At 44.2% G+C, this 14914-nt stretch overlaps 1 protein-coding gene across 1 annotated transcript in view; it reads right to left on the reverse strand.

Moving 5' to 3' along the window:
• The window catches only part of LOC133933219 (interleukin-1 receptor accessory protein-like 1), a 220932-nt gene extending 210843 nt beyond the window's left edge, over positions 1–10089 (reverse strand). Inside the window, exon 1 of the mRNA XM_062380166.1 lies at positions 9660–10089. The gene's annotated coding sequence lies outside the window, so the exon portion shown is untranslated. The remainder of the gene's footprint in view (positions 1–9659) is intronic.
• Positions 10090–14914: the final 4825 nt, after the last annotated feature.

Raw genomic sequence — 14914 nt, forward strand, 5'->3', positions numbered from 1 at the left:
CAGTGATTAACATGTGTTGTACAAAGTCTTTACAAACATGTAACGATGTGATTAAAAGGATTATACTGAATTCTGGCAGCTTCAGCAAATCGCTCACTATTTTTAGATGTGAATTTTTCAAAAACAAGGATAATTATTGGAGCTGTGGACGAGTTGTTTGTTCAGTCACAGCTGCTATGGAGACAGATACCAAGCTGCTTTAAATTCACTATGAAGGATATGAATTTATAGCAATGATGTTGAGTTAGTACTCTTCTAAATGGCTTGCCTGCTGTCACACCCAAGACTGATCGAATCACTCATTCATAATCAATCATATATTTGCTTTGTGGTCTTAAAGGGGACATATTATGAAATTCCACTTTTGTAGTGCTTCTACATGTTAATTTGGGTATCTGGCATGTCTTCCGTCCCAAAAACTCAACTCCTGCGATTTGTTGTGGTTCCTCTATGTCAGAAACGATATGCTAGAGTGCGTCGAATGGGATTACGACCGAAATAAACGTCATAGTCACACCATGCCCATGTAGGAAGTCTCTCTAAATGTCCTTTTTCGAGCGAGCTAACGCTAGCAGGGCTCCACCGGCCCAGTTAGCTTTCGAGCTAACGCTAGCCGGGGAGCCAGGACTGCTAGGGGCTCCGCCCGGCTAGGGGAGCCCGGCACCTCGGCTAGAGTTAGCTCGTGAGCTAACCGGGCCAGTGGAGCCCAGCTACCGTTAGCACCTAAAACAGGTCAATCTGAGGAGGGCTGTTTTAGACAGGGTAAAAAGGTGTTTTTATACAACTGTTTTAATATGAATCATACAAACTGTAGTTAGAAGAGCATGACAATGCAAATTACAAGTCCAATGTAAATAGGTGAACATGAAAATGTGTGAAAATGGGTCATTGTTCCTGCACATGAAGGAATCAGCACATGAATAACAGGGTCTTTCACATTGTGTGTGTACACTATAATAACGGCTCTGTCCTGTTTGGCTCTGTGTTTGGTTGGCAGTAATTGGAGAAGGGCTTTAAGGCTTCCTCCAGCGACCTCATTACCCCAATTAAATCTGTCGCCTCCTCCGTAAATAGACCATCTCACAAAGTGACGTCCGGTCGTCACTCCCAGGTTTTCAGCTGCGGACGCAGAGCGGGGACATATGTCTGCGTCTGCTACTGTTTGCTTCAGTGGGTATTTCCACATCGTTTTCAACCCAAAAGAAAATTAGTACATTTGGAAAATTTCTTCAAAGTCATATTTTTAATCATAAACAACTCATGGATTGATCGATCTTAATAGCTGCAGTTATTGGGGTGTTTACAGCAGCCAGGAAGACGTGTCTTACTTTGAGCCATTTGTCCTCTAAAAACAAAAACAAGTGGGAAAAACTGTCAAACCAAGGCAACCACTAAACATTTTCGATTCCAACTTGTAAAAATCTGAATCAATCCTCAAAAGGAAAAAGGAGATATGTCTCATACACAATCCTAAACCCTACCCAAGTATACTTTTGTGCTCTTTCCGTACCACTTTTTTACGTGTAGAAATCTCAGCTATGACATTTAAAAATGTCATAGCGTCCCACAGAAATATCTGCTTCACCCAATGATTTCTGCCTTATTCCTGCAGCAGCCCTGTGAGAACTGTGTCGATCAGGCTTGGATTAGCCTGTCACCGGCTCCGGGCGAGTCAGTTAAACTCGAGCACGACTCCCCCCCCCCCCCCCAGCTTGATCTGCAGTGCTGATGTCAGTCAAACTCTGGATAGCGGTCAGAGTTCAAGGTCTGAAGTGGGATTCACCTCGAGAGGAATCGTGCAACAGTAGCTACGGAATGACACTTGTAAAAGCGGCAAGGTTATCTGAAGTGTAACGTCACGGCTGCATCTATGTCTGGCAGCACCAGGCGTACTTAAGAGCAACTGCTACGTCAAAAATGTAAATTCATCATGCCGAGGTTGAGACGATGAGATATTCACCGGCGCCGGCGTTTTCCCTCTTTATCTCCCTCGAACACAACCTCTACTCAACACCTAAATTTAAATCTGTGACACTGAGACTGATCTGCCGCCGAACCGCCAAGACTCTCTAGCCAACGCTACACTATGCTAATGCTATTCATTGGAGAGCATCAAAGCCGGAGTTCTTCAAGGACCTCTGGCTTTAAGGAAGTAAAAAAAACTGCATATTTGCAGTGTAACAGTAGATTTGTCTTTTTATTCAGTCGGTCTTTAAGGGAAGTAAGACTCTGGCTTTTAGATGAAAGGGAAACATGAGTAACGGCCAATAAAAGGTCTGACAAATGTTCTTATAGTGTAAAAATGTTAAAAGGCATTCTGGCAGATTTGCCAAATCATTCGACTGAATCCACCCAGGCTGATTTAAGGCGGAATGAAAGAGGGTTGTCAGATTATTAACGCAAGTTAATAAATGTCGAACCTAAAGCAACTATAATTAGGGTCTGCTACAAATTCATCTTGCTAATTTTTTTGTTGTTTTTTTAGCAACTGCTCGGAAGAATCAACTTGAGCCGAAAGCAGAACAAAAGGCCCAATCCAGTCAACAGCAACAAAATAAAGAAAGCCGATGAGCGAATAATCAAAGTCTCTGCTTGAAATTGTCAGTGCAATGATTTATTGAGTTAATTTATCTGACCTAGTATATTGAGGTTTTGCACAGTTTATAATATTCAGCTTTTATCGATGAGGAATGCAGAATTCTATGGGTAACAATGTTGTGCAGCTAGTGGCTTTTGAATTATTTAATCGTAATATTGCATATACCCTGTATTTTTGCAAAAAAGCTGAGCACATTTCCACTAGGGACAGGTGCACAAGCAGTTTATGTTACATACATATATATATATTCAAGGGCTCATATCCACATTGCAAACATAAACCTGTCACAGTGGAAACTAGTTGTCCTCTCTGCACTTTTTCCTCTTGAAAGACTACCTCCCACGTCGAACAGCCCCGGCAAGCAAAAAACACACTGAAGTGCTAAGGTGAGAAGGCGTGTTGTAGTTACCACTGAGAGCTTAACAGCGCCATGCAAATAAGCCGACACACAATAACCGTGACCCAAGTCTCCAAGCGAGGCACCTGAGATTCAATATCGGAGGATAAGGTATGCTGTGTCCCCAGGCCCTTCTTGCAAAGGGCCCATAAATCAAGAGCCATGTTGAGGGGCGGTCTCTGCAGGTCTGGTCCAGCTGGGGAGAGACCGGGGGGGGAGGGGCATGACAATATTTATATAATACTGGGGATTTACCTATTAAAGGAATTGTTATGTTTCTGTTTAAAGTATAGACCGGGCTACTGGTCAGAGTGATCAGCCAATCGTGGTTGATAATAATAATTTTCAAGCTCTCGTAGTATCGTGTTCACTGCTGCGAAGACATTAATAGGAAATCATACAAAAATTCTCACTCTAACTTTCTAGCACTGGACCTAGACCAGTATTTGCGAGAGTGAAGTTGAAACTGGTTCAACTTACTCCACAATTGTCACGTCAAAAAGTGAAGGAGAGAATTGTTACCACTGTAATAAGAATATTCAAAGCCCAGTCATTTTGGTGTCTTGAATTTCACTTCTCCTACATTACTCCTACACAAGAATCACTTGAAAAATTAGATTTTATTGCATAATAATCATCACTGACCTTGTTTACACGGAAACCAATATTCCTGCTATTGACCTAATTCTGAATAAACCATAATATTTACATGAATATCTGATCAAATATTCCAGTCGTATTCTTGTTTACACGTCACACACCATACAGTCTCCTTTTGTATCACATCCTCCTACATGTTTACCCTCGAACCCAGAGCAAGCATCATTAAGCAGTTGGTACCTGCAGTATGTCCAAGTCGCATAATGCAATGACACCTCCAATAAGATGTTGTAAATAAATTACGACGTACATATGTCAACATAATCCAACTAAGGTCAGAATACTATTCAGGTTACCAGAAAATACTGTTTACATGGCACTGTCTTATTCAGACTATGCAAAGGTTTAGAATTGGACATTTAAAATGCGTCCTGCAAAAGCTGCATAAGTATCATGCACTGGTAGAAAGTAGGGTGAATTATGAATTCCCTCCAGCTCGTCTTCTACTCGAGGCGTGGCGACATATGTGTATAGGATCACCTGGAAATAATATGTTGCCCCATGTCTCGTGAAGTGGCTGATGAAGCACTCCTTGATTTCACTCACTATTAATCGCCTGATGTGGTCGCTCTATTTCTGGCGCCGTGTGGTGCGGAGCAGAGACTTTAGTGCAAACACTGGAAGGATTCCCACTGAGGGGACCGGGTATGCATTCATATCCTGTATGCAAATAGGACATGTCCACAGCTCCCACTCATGTAGATGTTGTAACAGAGCATCTCCTCTTTCAGTTGATACTCCGAAGCTTTGGGAGACACACAATCCTAAGAGGGGTTTTAAAACGCAGCCACTTAAAGCACAGGTCAAGAATTGAATAAAGATTGGTATTTATGATAGTGAGCTGATAACCTTACAGCTGTGTCTCTTCTGCTATACGCTGTTATAACTACAAATGCATTACCTCGCAAAATAATGTAGTCTGGGTCTTTCTCCCCCCCCCGCCAACTGGCATTTGCTGTAATTTTTTATCTCCACACATACGTACGGGATGTCACAACAAAGCCTTCATGAATGAGTAAGCATGGATCCGATGAAGAGAGGAGGGGAAATGGGAGGAAAAAATTGCTCATTTTGCTTCCCCTGGCAGGCAATTTCCATCCTCTATCCACAGCTCTCTAAAAGCTATCTAAAACACATCAACTTCATCTTTCCAGGCTGGATGGGCCTCAGAGGATCACCTCCAGACATGGCGCCATGACAGTGGGGCTGAGAAGAGAAAGGATGAAAATGGTAATTCCGTCCTCACGCTCATAGCAATGGGCTTCTTATTCTACTGCTGATTAAAAAGGGACGGGGAAAAAAAAAAAACACATTCATTTTAAACGCCACTCGCCCCCAGCAAAGAAAAATACTGTGTATTGAGGTAATTGATCATGCCTGGGACGGCTATTTCATCAGAGGAAGTGCAGCACAAGTACTTCATTGCCTCTTTCTTCATTTTAGCCGTGTTACAATTGACCGGCAACATTTACGCTCCCGGCGTGCTGCGGTGCGGCTGACCCCGGGTCCTTTGATTTGCCACGGTAACAAATGGGTAAATAAACGCTTTATGCTTCGATCCCCAACACACACACACACAAACACACAGAATGACTTGCATATATTTTAAGAGACGGTTGGAAGCTATGCAATTACCGTCATCTTTTTGTACTGCTGCGCTGCCACGGTGGGATTAGAGTGCCATTACATGCAGAGAGTAAATACAGCTAGCATAGCCGCAGCAGTCGCTGAGCGCCAGTCTCATTCACAGATGAAGGCATTCAGGTCGAGGCCTTAAAATAACCGGCCCATGAAAATTATTTACAAGGTAGAGCATTCTTTGTGATACCTCTCTGCTGAGTGGCGGCATCAGAGGGTGCACTGAGAGCTCAGGGGCCACACAGTGCATAGAGGGGCCAATTCAGAAGGCCATTTATTTTTATTCCTCCATTCAGCCTGGTCTCCCATCAGAGAGTTACCATAGTTCGAATGTTCTCTGAAAGCAACACAAATGTAGAGTTCCCCTCCTCGGCAGGAAACCGATTCGAAGGCAGAGCGTGCTTCTTTATTGGACTCTTGATGTGATCCGACAAAAAATAGATTTTGGTCATAGACTAGTCAATGATGACTGTGTAGTAGATATTGGTGAAGTCCACCAGGTCCAACGTCTCATTTATATTGGATCATTTAAAGCCAGGATGACTGAGCAAACCATCACAATGTGCTGCTTTGCATTTCCTATTTACTAGCGCTATACAGAGTAGTGACTCAATAGGTTATGGGTATGATAACCAGCAGGTACTTGGCTTTTTGTTAATCCAGCAAATAAAACGTCACAAATCAAAGTAAGCCGTCACATCCAACCATGCCATAAAGAAGTCCTGCGTATTGATTTACAACATAAGACACATTGGTCTCATAGGAAGGAGCTAGCATGGTCTAAATAAATATCCTGGGGCATATAGAGCTGTCAACGTCTTTGTTGTCACAACTGGAATATATAAAGGGTGTAAACAATGATTATTTCTTATTTGTTATAAGTTGTTGTCTTTTTTCTGTGCAACTAAATATTTCACCACAGATCACAGATTCCCAAAAGTAAGGCAAAATGGTTTGGATCACAGCCACCGTCAAATACATTCTCCTAGATGGCTCCAGTAGGTTTGGTTTTAATTTAATATTTGATGGTATAAAAATGTAAGGAAATCTCATGATGGACAACTCACTGCTGATGGATCGATGACAAGACCTCGATACGGCAGCTCCACTTCACGATCACTACTGCCACTCCAAATGACATCCCAAAAGAAAGATGGTGGCACTTGTTTCCCGGATATTTTTGGCTTGATTTTTGTGCAAAGCAGGGAAGTGAAGACGTATCGTCCATCTTTATATGGTCTATATGGCTTAGATTAGGAAGCTTCCAAAAAATGTGACATGGGTTCTAAGTTCTGAGAACCAAGGATCATAAAATATTGGTTCTCTCCAACCCTCACTTCAAACCACAAAGACACTCATGCACAAAGCAAAGCGTTGGATCCTTAACACCTAATGCAAAATTAGCTAAATGGAAGGGACTAATTGTTCCAGCTCTACATTGTGCAACAGAGGTATTTAGCCTGGATACCGTTACGTCCCATATGTTTACTCAACTGCAAATCTCATTTTAATTATTTTGAATATTACCACATCATTACCACACATTTGCTTTTCTATTTGAAACAGTGCTGACCTTGAGGTGCTCTGTATCGGCAAGACGAGACATATATTACTCCATGCCCGATCCACCACACTTGTCAATGCGTGACATGTTGGCTCCCAGGAAAAGTAAGATCAGATCGATGGTGAATGATTGTGATGGAAAATGGAACAGAGCGCGGGGGAAACAGGGAACCTCATCTTCGCGGGAAATGGATTTTCACAAGATTTAACCGAGAGCACGTCTGTTATGTATGTTGCCCACAGCTTCTAATGCCGAGATGCCACAACAGTCAATAAGTCTGCACAGCGGCCTGGGCCGAGCAGGAACGTGAGGTGCTCAAGCTGAAGCAGAACATTTGTGATACTGCAGTCACACTGTATATATGGCCACACACATATCAACACACAAGCAGGATCACACCTTGCCACTTTAATTCCCCCTCTAGTCTTACTAATGTAATTTAAGAGCTGTGATTACAGGGCCCCCCCCGCTCAACTTCCTCTCCTACATTTTCCCCCACAAATCCTCATCAACTGCTCCAATCACTCCTCACACAGAGCCAACGCAGCACAGAGAGACAACCCTTATTCCCACCACATTAATGGACTCTTTCATTTTGAAGGCCTTTGACTATCCACCTCTTGATTGCAAAGCCAAAGCCAATAGGCCTTGGTGACAGCTCCTTGAAAATTAAAAGTATCAATCAAGGCAGGAAAAGGAAAAAGCTGGAGATGCCTGTGGATCCGTTTCTCTACCGGAGAAAGCAGTGGAAGCCGAGCATGGCCCAGAGCTATTTGGAAAGGTTTGACGTGGTTTGCTTTAGTGCAATTTAATTTAGGACAGGTGGAGTCTTCCTCGGGGAAAAGGGGGAAAAAGATTAATAAAGACCAAACAAGAGCTGATCATCTTTTGACAGCCTTTTATAAAACAAGCATTTCATGGCCTGTCCATGCAAAACATTGTTGAAATGGAATTCAACATAGGGTTTATCAAGGAACCATTCAACTGGGGTGTCAGTGTTGTGTAAGACTGGGGTCATCCTCTAAACAGAAGGCGAGTGGTTCGATCCTTGCCTCCTCCAGAGTGAATAAGTGTTATTGAGCAAGATGTTGATCCCCAAAATGCCCTTGGCGGTTGCAACATCAGTGTGAATGTGTGTATTAATGTGTTTGTGTGAATGGCTGAATGGCATGTAGTGTAAAGCACGGCAAGAGGTCGATTAGACCAGGAAAACGCTATGTAAGTGCCGTCCATTTGCCATTTATCCATTTACCACTTTAAACCTACAGTTAATTCATCAGAGTGCAGGAGGAGGAATCCAGTGCCGCCGGGTAAACTTGACCAGCATAAAAAGTGCCAATGCAGGATGACATAATCTCTGTCTAAATCAATTTCTCTGTGAGAGCACTCGACTCGGCTCGATACCTAGCTGCAGGGCTTTCGTTAAGTGGCCACTGCCAGTTACCTATTAATTCATGTGCTGCTGGTTGCCCCTGTGGCCAAGCCTAACCCCAGATGTTGTAGATGTTTAAATATTATTAGAGCAACATCATAAAGCAAGACGGCATCCCCTAAAGCAGAATGTCCAAGAGAAATTGGAGGGGAGGGATTTAGTGTGGATGTTGAAAATTAGAAAAATCATGTTTCGATAAATGAGGTGCCAGCTAAATGTGAAGTCGGCGTTCGAGGAGGTTATGGTTTGTAGAATACTCCTCTATATGTCTGCAGCAGGTGTTGCGCGATGAGATGGTTTATGTAACTTATCTGCAGCCTGAGACGGATTCAGTTTTTTTTTTTAAGGATCCCGATCAGCTGAGCATCAGCTACTGATCCAGAACATAAAAGGGGAAAGTGGGATGGTTTCGTTTTTCATATGCCAGCAGCCGCTCCAACTTTACATCAGTATCACTTCCTGATTCCCAAATATGTTTAACTGGCAAAGCTGCGTCTGGTCAGAGCCAGAGCGGAGCTCCAGCATCCATCTGGACGATCATAAGCCATCATCCATCCATCCAAGCAGAGGAGAGGAGGGGAAATACTCGCAAATACTGAGGAGAGCCACAGAGAGAGAGCGAGGAAGAGAGAGAGAGAGAGAGAGAGAGAGAGAGAGAGAGAGAGAGAGAGCTGACTCGCCAAGCAATCACTCAGCAGAAATAATTTGGAATAACTAAGTCCAGGTTCTTCTCGCCTCCCTCCTCTCATACACACACACACACATTGGCGCCTTGGGTGTGCGCGCACATATGCACACATTTGCAATACACCCACGGAGACACGCACGCAATCGCGCACTTGTACAGGGTCACACACACAGACACACACACGACGCTGACACACCAGGGAGAAATGCAAATGCGCACAGGTTTAACACAATTAGCGTCGAGAGAGAGAGAGAGAGAGAGAGAGAGAGAGAGAGAGAGAGAGAAAATAATGCGTAAAATGAACACCAGCTCATCCACTGACGCACTGGGATGGATGCTTTGGTTCCACTAAAGAGGACAGAGGGCTTCAACAGTCCACATCCACAGTCGTACTGCAGCCGTGCACACTTCCACTGGAGGAGGCTGCGTCCGCAACTACAGCGAGAGGGACTGGGTTTCATGCGTAACGGGGGGGGGGGGGGGGGGGGGCATGCTCGCTCCAAATGCGCATTTAAGTGCCGCATATAAGGAGCTCGTGGATCGTTTTTGTTAGAGTCGGTTCATAAGTAGAAGATGCTGATCTGTGCATATGAAATTAAACTGGTAACACCTCCACAGAGGGCAGCGTGAGCGTCTTTCCAACTTTGGGAACGTGGGGATGAAAGGACGGGTTCAACTTACCTACGCGCAGTTTCCCCAATGATAGCGTGCACTCTGCTGTCAGTCCTGATAGCCCCGCACCATCACGCTCTATCCGAATCGGATTTATACCACAGAGTGAAGCGGTGGCGCTCGAAACAAAAAAAGGGAATCCCAGCGGTGAAATAGTCTCCAAAAAAGAAAAAAACGCAGCGTCTATCCCCAAGATCACATATTGCCAGAGTCGACTGGCACAGGTCGGATGACAGAAAGACTTTCCCACAGCAGGACAAATGAAGAAAAGCTCGATCAGAAATGAGAGGATTGGTGGATGAAGGGCAACAACCAGGCGGAAGTTGAAGGGGGGTTATCCGTTTGCTCACAGCCAAACAGCCCCGGCAGGTGAGCTCCGCGCTGCGCAGGACTACATGGGCGCAAATTGCCAAAGTGATGTGCAGAGGAAGAGACACCTCGCGTGCTCTCTCTCCCTCTCTCTCCCTCGAAGTGTCGCTGTGTGGAGACTGGAGGCTGTGAAGTCCGCAGACGCGGCACAGACATAGAGCGGATGAGCCGTCAAAATAAGAGCGCAAAAGAAATGAACAGTTGCCGTGTATGCGACGGGCATTTATTTGGATGTGGATTGAAGTTGAAGCTGGAAGCAGCAAAACGAGAAGGGCGGAATCGGGGTTAAGTAAACGTACACTATGTTGGTGTTATTTTACTGCAATGGATTTTCTCCCCTGGCTTTTATTTTGAAGATGAATTCAGCCATTCTCCTCCCCATCATTTCTGACTTGACAGTATTAGCGCTCCTGATCAGACCCGCGTTCCTCTGGACTCTCCATCCTCTGCATGATGCTCAAACGTGCATGACGCGCGCACATGAGCCAACTCGTCCTCATTACGCACCTGCCTCGCGAGCCACATTCGTATTGTGCGTATTATTTCTAGTGGCTCACACTGTTATCGTGCAGAAAGGAGCAGATGATGGGCCGACCGGCAATGCGGTGCAGCTTCAGTCTGAGGATAGACGCACAGCCGCCCAATGGAAACAACAGAAAAGAGCTGAAATCTAAATGTAAACATCGGAATCAACGCAAGGCCACATGCGCCATTTTCTGTTGATCGCAAAAACAGTATAAAAACAAACTTCTTGCAAAATCACCATGTGATCACAACTGAAATCAAACTTCGTCATGAGCAGATCAATAAAGAAGTGATAATTTGTAATCACATATCACCAATATATCTACATATTCTCATACCTTGTCAAATTTGGTAAAATGTGTACAAATCTCAGTTCATCCTGTTTACGCATTCTCGGATCTTCGTGCTCATTCTTTTACCTATTTTACAAATCTGATAACGTGGATCTTCACAAATAATATCGCTATAAAAATGGCCATGTAAAAATCGAAGTTACACAATCTTTTGCCGGATTTTCCACTTACTCACGAAAGCCCCAGATCTGAGGCAAATCTGCACGATTCATGTGACACATCAACTCCTTGACGGGATTTCCTGCAGTGCTGAATATCAAGACCAAGCAACAACTACGGCTGCCCGGAGCAAAGAAAGGGATGAAGGCGGCTGTACCATATACTGGGGGGGGGGGGGGCAGTGTGTGAAGCTAGTCAGTCGTGTAGTATGAACTCCTAACCAATCACGAGACAGTACGTCGTGTTGCGTGAACTGCACAGAGATCTGACCACTCTGAAGGTTGTGTAGTCTGTACTTGGCATAAAGGAGAAAATTCACCCTTTTTTTAAGAAATTAATAATGTGGGAATAAATCACATGTAACCACAGAAAAATAAATCATCTTAAAAATGAATTCATTACAGAAATCTACAGCGTGAGAGCAGTACTGAATAATAATAATATCAAATTGTGAACAGACCCACGAATCAGTGAACTGACCTTGCAGAGACTAAACCCACATTTTGCCAAAGAAATACTCAAAACACTTTGTTCCATTAAAATAAAATCATACTTTCAATGTCTTTAAGAAGGTGCTCATGTTTTCACTCAACAAAAAGGTGCACAGACGAGCGGCTTTCTTATGATAATCGACTTTTAGATTCAATGGGGGTCTTACAATGTGTCTTTGTTTCCATTGCAGCGCAGTACATCCACATTTAACAGCAGTATTCATTCCACTATATCAATATTTGCTATCATCTTTTTGCCTGTTCAATATAAACTGCGCGCGGGCATGGATGTGACAAGTTCGCTGAAAAGACTAAAAGGATTTCAATCTGTGCGGCTCAGGTGTAACCGGTATTTATGAGGAACCGGGGACTCCCGTCCAACAGGCGAGAGACAAAACCCCTGAATCACTCGGGATGATGAAAGGACAGTGAGGCCGCCTCGCTTTTCTTCCTCAACCGCAGAGGTGTGAAGCACAGATTAAGGGCATTTACGTACACGAGCCCCCCTGTCGGCCGGTCGGGCCATCAAAAAGGGGACTTGTCTGATTCCCTCCTCACTGGGCTACCCCTGTCAAGTCTTTGGCCCCCTGGCTCCGTGGTTGTGTGAGGCGAATTTCGATGAGGGGAGGGCTTTGAGGACGGGAGAAACCGGCCTCCCCGGACTGGAAATGTGCACTTGTGAGCTCTCTTTGTCATACACTGACCCTGATGTGAATAGAGGCTCCTTAATGAGCGGAGAGGTGGACAAACACGGCATTGATTCCCCCCTCCCTCTCCGAGGCTGCCGTCCGCAAACGGCCTCGGCTCCATCAACCAGTTAGTGCGAGGACAACTGTCCAATGGGGGTCGATTGTTTGCTGATGTTTGTCTGTTGTACTAATTCTAAAGTCCCGGTGCCTGTTGCAAGTTTGTGCAGTTTAATGTGGGTTGATGCTTTTACGAATCATGAAAAAAAAAATTGTTTAAAAACTTGACAACAACAGCAGAAGCTTTGTACCTTTCCAATTAAAAAATGACAACTTCTGATGTACTGGGTGGAAAAACATGTCACTGACTCTTACCTCATAATTAACTACACAAAAGTGAAATTCGATTTACGACACTTGTATAAAATGGGGGGGGGGGGGGGGGAATCTGCACATTACAAGAATTTCAGACAGAACTTTAATAGGTTATACAGACAAATTGAAGCCAGTATCTAGTGATTGAAAGCTTCTTATTAGAAGACGCAAACAAACAACAACAAGGTTATATGATACAAATACACGTGTATAATCCCGTATTGGCTGAATAATACTCAAAGCTATTTCAAAACTTCACACTCAGGGTTAAGGTAGGGTGGGGGAAACTTGTTCCCAGTTGTCTTCCGATTCTTCTGTGTTATTTGTGAATAACAATTCAGAACCTCCTGAAATCTCAGACTCAGAATAACAACTGACAAATGTAGAATTTTTCCAACGTGGGTGTTCAAACTGACGGTCTGAACAATATGAGGTGAATGCATCACATGCATGTGGCAACACACCAGGAAGTCAGCCATATTGTTTTTTGTACTGGTATTTTTGAAGCCTGTAATTTGGTATCTTGTCCAGTGCCACCTTGTGGTATTTGGAAACCAGAAGAAACCAGAATTGATTGGTCTGACTGAGAGCTCCAGGATACTGAACGCCCCCGCCTACACCTGTGACCTGCACCCATTGGATGACAGCAGCTGTCAATCACACAGTTTCCATATTATACCCCCTTTTGACTTTTAATAATCAGTGGAGTCGCCCTCTGGTGGTCATTTCAGCGAATAAAAGTTTATGGTCCTTCAACTTTTTGTTAATATACAGTCTACGAATTTGTTTCCAAAGTCATTCCCTGATTCACTTAATCATTTAATAATAAACACTTTACTTTCCACTAAACTGAGATGTCAATCAGTCATTGATTATCATTTCATGCCAGATTGTTACAAAAGAGCACTGGAAAGTTTACAATCCGAGCCGCTCTTTTTCCATCTATGGCAACAAACCGGTTGCTAAAAGCATTTTGCAAAAGAGATTATTTTATCGATTAACTAAAAAGATGACTTAAGATGTAATGATGACGCAGCAAACGTTAAAGAGGGAGCCGTGTGTCCCCGCTCGGCTTCCTCACCTGAAAACCTGCGGGTGGAGAGCGGGCGTCACTTTGGGAGATGGGAGTGTTTTCAGAGGAGGCGACAGACTTAATTGGGGTAATGAGGTCACTGGAGGAAGCGTTGGAGCCCTTCTCCAATTACTGCTGACCAAACACAGAAACCAAACAGGATGGAGCAGTTATGATAGCGTACACACACACATTAACAAAGACCCTGTTATAAATGACAGCGTGTGATCAGTTCCATGCGCACGCCATGATCTTTCTAAATGCAGTTTGTATGATTCATATTGAAACAGTTTAAAAAGGAATCACTTCTGACAGGAAGAGGTCACAGCGTCTCTTGCAGTGCTGTTGTACGAGCATGTCTTTTTTGGGGGGGGGGGGGTGATGTCATCACACCGTTGATGCATAAGTCATGGCTCATTCAGTGCAGCTCACCAGCGAAGATTTAAGGTGATACAAGTTGACGTAAGTTCAAATGTGCTAAACACAGAATCGTATGGGGAAGGGTGTTGAAAAAGGGATATCAGAAGGGTTCATACTGCAGAGTAGAGCATGTGAAGATTCTTATCAGTTCACACAGATCAGTATGAAGTGCTGTCGCAGCATCGGGGGGCAAGTACATTCAGCCTTTGTGTCGTGTCTCCGGAAAGCAACACATCGGGTGCTGCGGCGTCACGGCGGACCCCCTGCTGGGCCGAACAGGGAGAGACGACTTGTGTGTGATGGACGTCGGTAGGAGCCCGTGTCATGTCAGCTGTGGGAGTCCGCACGATCGACTGGGGAGCGTTCGTGTGAAGAACTTTTTGTGTTGCTTCTTGCTTTGGTGGAACCTGCCGACTGCGTTGGTTTGATCCGTTACGCTGAGCAGTGCAAACAACTTGAACAAATGGTGACAAAGACACACAACGCTCATCGGTTTACAACAAAAATCCCTCCCGGACTTTTTTCTTCCTCTCTCCGAGCGCCTGCGAGGAAGAAACTGAACTACCTGCTCTCCGAAAATAAACAGCTGCACGCTCCGGCAGAGGTAAGACTGGTTCCAGATATTTTTATAGCCTCCCTGGCCTACATCTGACAACTCCAATCGTAACTCTTGTCGGGGAGCCACTACTTACTTTTTTTTTTTTTTTTTTTAACTTCTGTGCTCGGGGTGAATTGCGCGTGAATCAAAATGCACCGTTAAACCACACTAGACACAGAGCATGTAGATCCTCCTCAAAGTAAACTGCGGCAAAGA

This window comes from Platichthys flesus, chromosome 22 (genome assembly GCF_949316205.1).
Source record: "Platichthys flesus chromosome 22, fPlaFle2.1, whole genome shotgun sequence".
In the NCBI taxonomy this organism is placed as follows: domain Eukaryota; kingdom Metazoa; phylum Chordata; class Actinopteri; order Pleuronectiformes; family Pleuronectidae; genus Platichthys; species Platichthys flesus.